Here is a 7,685-nt window from a genome sequence, read left to right on the forward strand (position 1 = left end):
AAAAGTGGTATACCATGTGGCCACGCTATATCATCTCTAAGAACCCGTACGTATGAAGCCAATCATGAAATGGTTGATTATAAGTTTTCTGCTATCGTGTATCGTGTTGCATTTGGAAATGAGTCGGTGAATTCTGTACCATCACATGTACACTGGGAAATTCCAAATGAAAGGGTGGTCTTGTTACCTCCCTAAAAGAAGTAGTTATTCATGTACCCCGTTTGCATTTTATGTCCTATTATGTATTAGTTATTTATGTACAATGTTGCATTTTATGTTATGTTATGTACTAGTTATGGGTTAATGTTTTAATGAATTGATTATAGACGTGTTATCTTAATTCACTTTTAATTTTCATTGAGGAAACAACATACATTAAAAGTAAGGGAGATTTATTAAGTACTGACAAAACACACATACAAAAACAAGCAACGAAACTAACGAAAAACACACAACTTAACCAACATGCATATTAAAAGTGAAGGACATTATTTAAAAGATTCCATGCATCTCCATGGGTAAACTCTCTACCATCAGATTCGAAACGGTATAGTTCCAAAGCCACCTGTATGAGTATGTCTTCATCCATATTCGCGTGTTCATTATCTAGCTCGTTATAAATACTTTGAAAATGCTTGACCTTTTTTTCAAATCCATAAATTTCGCTTTGAAATCTCTTCTTCTTCAATATTGAGTACGCCCCATTTGACGGTGAAACAAATGATAGACACTAGACTAAAATGATCCAGCGCGAACTTCTGGCGGACCTAGTGGAAAATCGTCCTCTACAGTTACAATCCAAGCTTCAACCAAAGTGATATCCTCTTCGTTGCTCCATCTAAGTGGTACAGGTGAGTCCATAGTTGCAAGGGGAAAATTTAATGTGATACAATTAAAAAGGGTATGAACAACTATTTATAGCGACTCGTTATTTTCCCAGCATAATGGCTTGTCAACTCAAGTAGCAGTGTATTGTGTTGTCATTCGATGCAATGGCTTGTCAACTCAAGTAGCAGTGTATTGTGTTGTCATCCCGGTGCAATGGCTTGTCAACTTGAACAGTGATTTATTGTGTTCTCAGATAGTACACTGCGTTCTTCAGTTAAGTTGGACTATGAATTGCAGACATAATTAGAAGATTGGAATGCGTTATTATGTATAAACTACTATAAATAGAATTTTAGTTTAAAAAACATTTTAATAACCGATGTTACAATTATTCATATATTATTTTTGAGTATTTACTCTCTTTGTTTCACGAAATATGAGTTCAATACCATGGAGCAATGAGGAGTTCTTGGTTCTTACACGTGCATATATTCATGTGTACGAGACCAGCAAGTTGAACGATCCAATGTTTTGGACTCGTTTAACCAATATCTTCAATACCGAAAACCGAATGACTACAACAAACGAGCATGACGAACTGGACATCTTAGCAAGATGGTATGAAATGAAAACTGAAGTTCTATTATTCAACGATCTTTATACCAAAATTGACGATGCCCGTTTAAATGCTACTGAGGACGTCATCTTGGAAGCTGCTAAGGAGGAGTACAAGTCATTAAGGGACGGATCCAAATTCTAGTTTGAATCCCCTTGGAATATTTTGAAATATGTCCCGTTTATTTAATATCTATATCTATTTAATAGGTGTGTACTAGGTTATTTTTGTGTATTATGTCTGTATTGGATGAGCCTCCTCTGTTTAATTTTAATAAATAAATGGTGGTTGCATTAGTGTTACGACACTATACAATACATTACTAACAACATTTCCATGAACCATTAAACTTACAACATTACAAATATTCCAACTCTACGCCTTAAACTTAAAACATTAAACTAACAACCATTAGATGAAACATTAAACTTAAAACATTACTACAAACAAAGCATTTAAATAAAAAAAAACAGGTCCATGGGTTATTTATAACGGAAAATAGAGCAGACTACATGAAATACTAATTATTTTTAACAACCTTCGAAACGTCTTCATATTCAAAGTATCTGCCTTCACGCTCCAAGATGTAAAAATCATTAACAACTTCCAAGAACTCTTCCTCGTCTTGACAACGAACTTTGGTACTTTTCGCATAATTACACGCTCGATTGAACTATGTGACTTCTTCCTTTACATCCATCCATTTACTAACAACATTTGATTGTTGTCGCTGTTGTCCTCTCCCATCTCATAGTTGAACAAAGCTGTTATGCGGGTCCATTCATCACCTACTAGGCAATGCGGGGAGCAAGTAACGGTACACCCTCCTTAACACTTAGCCAGCATCGTGTTAGAACCAACACCTCGTTTGTCATCCATGGTCGTTCAGAGTTGGAACCAGGTACTTCATTCGAAGAAGTTGCTGCATTCGAGACATTTCTAAATATGGGAGTTGATTTCGTTTATAAGATATGGGTGTTTGGTTAGTAGAGCTTAAACATCTATTTATAATAATAAATACATGACTATGATTTGGAGGTTACTGTAGTGACTTATCATGTCAAACAATCATTTATGTATTTTCACTTAAGAGTTTGACTACAATTTGCAGGTTACTACAGTGACTTGTCATTAATGTGTAGTCATTTCAAAGTTTGACTATGATTTGCAGATGGAGTAGTATGTATAAATACCACTCATAGCACCAGTTTATTATAATCGCGACTTTATTATGAGTTCCTCAAAAAAATTTATAAATTTGCTCATGCAACGAAGTAGATTGTTACTACTGTGATTCAGTCGACCCTTTTTTTACACCCTCTTCAGAAGGCCCATATATCTCAAATGAATATTTTGAAGAATTGAAAAAGGCTGAAGAACAACAAGAACAGGACAAAGAGCCATCCCGACTTCTCACTCAACGTGGTAATGAAATTGCATGGGAATGCAAACAAGCTCAAGAATGGATAGACCTAAAAAAACAAAATTAAAGAGCTTGAAGAATGGATAAAAAAAACTAAGAAGACAATCAAAACGACCGAAAAATGGATTGCTAAGAAGGACGAACAGATGATACACCTTAGGGTGCAAAAGGATCGTTTGGAAGATAAAATTAGAATTAGGGATGACTATATAACAAACAAGAAAGAAAAGTATCCATTGCAGTTCTCTGAGTTTAATAATTAGTTACAAAAATATTGTAACATTATCATGAGTTCAGTTCAGTTTGTTGTTTTTTTTAAATAACTTTTTTTTACCGTTAAGCTTCATTTCTTGTTATAATCCGCAAACTAAATATTATAATATAAATGCTTAATTAATTGTTATAATCTGCAAACTAAACTAAAATATGAAAGCATAACAATGTCTTGTAAGATTTAATAAAAAAAATTACAATACATAAAAAGTTAACAACTCTTCATTTCAAGATTGTTTTATATCAAAATCAGCATCATAGGTTTGTGAGCAACTCGCTGAACCACTAATATTAAATGCCATTTCTATAGTAGAAATTGTCGTGCGACGTGCTCCACTACCGGACACCCTTCCAGTACAATTGTTTCTCGTGTGTCCTACTTGACCACATGTAGAATACTCTTTTCTAATTGGACCCTCGCCTTGGGGTGGAATGCGGTATGTGTTTCTTGGCCTGCCTGGCTGACATTTATCCATTATAGGTGGCTTAACAATCATCAAATCATCGGGGATCTCCCATTCGGATAGCTTTGGCAGAGGGTTTATTGGTTCCTCACATGTTTCCCTCAGTGTTTCGGTAAAGTAAGCATTTAATGCATACCTCAAGCAGTTGTTGACTGTTAAACATATTATGACATGACCACAAGATATCCCATCAAGTTGTCAATGCCTACATGTACATGTCATTTGTTGGAAATCAACTATCACGTTTTGTGCCCCCTTTTTGACCTCGCATTTCGTATTTCAGATCATGCAAACATCCCACTTACTAAATGATTTTTTGTTTTCTTTAACAATTTCATCGGCCCAAGGGGTAAGTGTTGTTGTTGCTTCCGCTTAAAAAAGACACAAAATAAAGAAGTTAAAATCAATAAGATTTATTAAAAAATTAATATTAAAAATTAAAAATTAACTTAATACCTGCAAAGTTACGTCTTTGAAACCACCACTGTTGCATTGTTGCACGAAAAAAATCGATCAACATAAGTATCGGCACCTTACGTGCGTGTCTAGATAATGCATTTATAGACTCCGCATTGTTGGACGACATAAGATTGTATCGGTTCCCTCTAAAATGTTCCCTAGACCAACTTTCTAGATTTATACTTCTTAAGTACTCCCATACTGGTTGTTTTGTCTTTCTCATAACTTCCAAGGCAGCGTCAAAAGCATCAATTGTGTATGCCCTACAAGCCTGCCAAAAAATTCCTTTAACTCTGTTACTCTTCCCGAATCTAGATACTATGTTGAAATATAAATGGACACCACATATTCCGTGATGAGCGTGAGGAAAAATGTTGGCAACGGATGTTGCTATAGATGGAGACCTATCAGTAAGCTCCTGCATATTGCCTATGGAATCACGTAGTTTTTGAAAAAAAACATGTCCAAGAATCTGTACACTCATTTTTGCAGATACCATATGCAACCGGTAATATTTGGTTTTGTCCGTCCTTAGTAACTGCAAGTAACATGGTTCCTTTGAACTCGCCCTTTAGGTGGGCTCCATCTACTACAAGGGTCGGTTTACAGAAATTGACAAAAGCGCGTACCTACAATACATTGTATATCTATTCAAATACACTAAAAATGGAAAAAAAATATTAAAATATTAAAATACTAACCGAACAACCAAGTGCGACGTACAAAAACTCAAAGCGATCATCACCATCTGTTTTAATATGTGTCACCGTACCCGGATTATATTTGGCCAAGTTGTGGAAATAAGCCGGAAGTTTGGTAAAAGAAACCTCTTTCGTAATCCTTAACGACAACAATGCATATTGCTTCGCACGCCATACCTGATCGTATGAGATATTGATATTTGATTGAGCATTCATATCATTAACAATATATTTTCCCCGATAAACTCTACTATAATCTTCAGCCAAAACATCAGCACGATATTCACCCAAAACATATTTGTTTGCTTGTCGATGATTAGGTTGCAATATTGTTGAAGAACATGTGTGTACATCAACAAATTTCTTCACTTGGAAAAATCCATCATAATTTTTAATTGCTTTTGCTCTTAGTAACCAAGAACAATTTTTCGAAACACACACAGCCTCATACCTTGATTTGGTTGATCTACTTGTCCTCGTCTAAACACCTTCTCGAAGATATTTTTTACCAATACACCACTTTAAAAGTTCTTTGTTCTTAAATATACTCACATTCAATCTTTTGAAGATTGATGTCTACCATCTGTGTTAGGATATCTTCATTAATATCAACTGGACATTCTGGTAGAGGGGGCATACCATAAAAAAGGTTAGCGGGAAACTTAGCTTTGACCTCATCACCCAACTCATCTCTATCTGAATTGCTTTTTAAGTCTGTTATATCTAAACGTACATCAGCAACATCAACATAATTCCCGTAAACATGCTTTTTTCATCTTTTTGACACATACATTTTTTCTTTTTATTTTTATCTACTACACGCTTATTCATAACTTTAACTTCTTGTTTGGGAACATCAACACAACGACCACCCACGCCATTAAGATATGTACCAAAATCATCATCACCAACATATTTGTAATTCTCAGGATCCACATAGTTAATAGGTGAATAACTAACATTAACATTTTCAGCAACACTATGAAATTGAGGTACACTGGGAGTATTACAAGTACCTATCGGATCATTGCTCCCTTTATAGCTGCATACATTACCAACCGACTGATTTCCACTATCACCAGCCTCATTAACCTCATCTCCTTCATCAACCACCACAAACACTTTCATAGCCCTTCCTTCGCTACATTTGATTACATTTATCAACATTCTAACATTCATATCTTCAACTATAGCTATATAATATTTCAATTCAGGATGATGGAAACGAAGACTAATTCTATATTTGTCTAACAAACCAAATTTTCTTCTTACCAAAGATACAAATTCACTGTAACTAATATACTCAGAAAATATCAACGCAAATTCAGAAATACCTCCCTGTGGACATACGTATTCCAGATTTGTTTAAACAATTTGTCTTCTCCCACCGGTTACAAGACAAACCAGATATTCAATCATTTTTAGAGAGATTTTAAAGAAATTTCCTAAAGATATAACAACTAAACTGATAATATATATAGTAAGGTTATTTCGTAGTTAAACCAATTGATTTCATAGTCAAAATTTAAATAAAAAAAAACTAACAAATTCCCAGATGAAATGCAGAGGAAATCACAGATGGACAGTGTCCATCTGTGATTTAAGCCCTTTATATACACAAAAAAACTCACCTGCGAATGTACAAGTGGCTAAAGCACAATTGTGCTTTAGCCACTTGTACATTCGCAGATGGGGTGTCAAAATCGCAGATGGACCATTCCCATCTGCGATTTTTGTGGCCAATTTTGTAATTCCTATTTTTTGGCTAAATTTGTAAAGTAATTAGTGTATTTGGCTATTTTTGTCATTTTCTTGAATCTAAATTCAAGAACCCTAAGTGCCGGAAAACCCGTAAATTTAGGCAAAATTAGTTCAGAGCTGAACAAATTTAATTTTAATACCTTCAACGATCTGGAAGCCACTAGACAATGGGGCATCTAAAAAACCATAGAATCAGGCCAAAACGTGAACTCAAACTGTTTGACATTTTTCGTAACGGCGGCATGGATCCACCTCCCTACGGTTGATGTATCGCAAAACTCTGAACAAAATAAATACAACCTATCGAAATCGACGGATCTATTTAGTAAAACCCAATAAACAAACTCTTCGCATTTGTTCATTGGACATTGATTGTATGGTAATTTGTTGTTTGGGTGAATCATCTCTACAGAGGGAACTAAAGTCCACAAATACCTCCATCTTGTGGACAAAATGTTGGTTCGAATTACTTCTTCAATAGATGAAAGGTCTGAAAGAATCAAGAGAAGAATATGATCCAGCATGTTACTGATCAAATCGACTCCATCTTCTCGTTTTAATGTCATTGGTCTTTGGGATTTCTTCATGCCTTTGGTGACGTTAATGAAAAATTATTTAGAGCAAGCAAATGATCTTCAATCACAACGAATTCCTTTGAATCACTCGATGAAGACGGTTTCAATTGATCTTACTTACTGAATGTGAGCAGAGAGTATATTTTCACATCAAATTCGATCTATATATGTTGTAGATTTATTAATCGACAAACATAGATATACAATTATACATATGTTAATTCAATCTCTATATTATCAAATTATCAATAATAATAATAGAGATATGCAAATTTAGCCAAATACACTAATTATTTTATGGAAAATAGCAAAAAAAAAAAAAACCCCAAATTACAAAATTTGCCCTTAAAATCGCAAATGGATTAAGTCCATCTGCGATTTCGCATTTTCATTTGCGAATGTACAAGTGTCTAAATCACATATGTGCTTTAAGCACTTGTACATTCGTAGATGGAAGAGTCCATCTGCGTTTTTGTACATTCCATCTGCGATTTCGTAAAAAAACCGTTTTTTTTTCACTATCTTTTTTAGAGAAACTCTATCTCTTATACATGAGTTGACAATTCTATTTTATTTTGTACAACT

Source organism: Lactuca sativa, chromosome 5 (genome assembly GCF_002870075.4).
Source record: "Lactuca sativa cultivar Salinas chromosome 5, Lsat_Salinas_v11, whole genome shotgun sequence".
Classification (NCBI taxonomy): domain Eukaryota; kingdom Viridiplantae; phylum Streptophyta; class Magnoliopsida; order Asterales; family Asteraceae; genus Lactuca; species Lactuca sativa.